Genomic DNA, 1,404 nt, shown 5'->3' with positions numbered 1-1,404 from the left:
ATCTGGCAACTGGGCACTCTCCCTTCTAGATATCTTCAACACGCCCCATTTTGTTTACTTATTTATATCCCATCTTTTTTTTATTTTTATTCATTTCCTAAGCATGTTTTGGGAGCCAAAAGCATTCCTGGGGAAAAATACAATGTTAGGGGCTGACCCTCGGCCTCTCAGCATGCTGGAGTCCTCCTCCCCACTTATTCTCCCCTTTTTTGGGTTTAAATGATGGGAATCCATACAAATAAAAGGTGAAAGGGCAGAAGAACTGGCAAATGTTGAAGAAGATGGTGCTGGACTTATGGGCAGCATGCTGAGAAGAATTTAGGCTGAATTAAATACTCGTGAAAATGAACAGGAGGTTTCTAATACTGGTTTAAAACCAGTTAGGGAGGAAAAAAACCCCAGTTGCAAGTAACATTGAATTTTTTTGTCTGCTCAGAAGTGAAACACACCGGGTGGTATTCTTCTATTCCTACGCAGGAGTGCTGAGCAGATAGTCCTCGACTTACGACAGTCCATTTAGTGACCATTCAAATTTACGACAGCCCTGAAAAAGCGACTGGTAACGGCTTTTCCCATTACGACCGTTGCAGGCATCCCCGTAATCAAAATTCGGACGCTTGCCAACTGACTCACATTTATGACGGTCGCAGCGTCACGCAAAATCAATGGAGGCAGCCGGATTCACTTAACAAACCGCGTCTACTAACTTAACAACCGCAACTGTTTAACAACGGTGGCAAGAAAGGCCATAAAACGGGGCAAAACTCACCTCACAAATGTTTCGCTTAGCAACATAAATTTTAGTTGTGGTCCTAAGTCGAGGACTACCTGTATATTTGCGGACTCTACCCTTAGGATTCAGCAACTGGGTGTTTAGAGACCTGGGAGAAACTCTGAAGCTGTAGCTGGATATAGGTTGTCCTCCACTTAATGACCGCAATGGAGAGCTGAACTTCCACGGCTAAGCTAGGGGGTTGTTAAATGAGTCACACCCTATTTTACAGTCGTAAATTCGGGTTGACTCACTTAACAAACTGTAGTAGTAGTAGTAGTAGTAGTAGTAGTAGTAGTAGTAGTAGTAATAATGATATCTGTAATACCATCAAACATCCACATCTGCCTATCCCAGGTCCTTGGTAAGGACTCGATAGGTAGACAAAAATGCCAAATCCAGTCTGAACATCTGGCTGACTGTGCGATGATCCATAATAATAATAATAATAATAATAATAATAATAATAATAATAATAATAATAATAATAATAATAATAAAGTTGGAAGGGACCTTGGAGGTCATCTAGTCCAACCCCCTGCTCAGGCAGGAAACCCTATACCATTTCAGACAAATGGCTGTCTTGCTTAGCAACATTAATTCCAGTCCAAATTGTGGTCATATACATACAT

The sequence above is a fragment of the Protobothrops mucrosquamatus genome, unplaced genomic scaffold (genome assembly GCF_001527695.2).
Source record: "Protobothrops mucrosquamatus isolate PMUCROS unplaced genomic scaffold, P.Mucros_1.0 scaffold3549, whole genome shotgun sequence".
Taxonomy (NCBI): domain Eukaryota; kingdom Metazoa; phylum Chordata; class Lepidosauria; order Squamata; family Viperidae; genus Protobothrops; species Protobothrops mucrosquamatus.
This window is presented reverse-complemented; position numbering follows the sequence as displayed.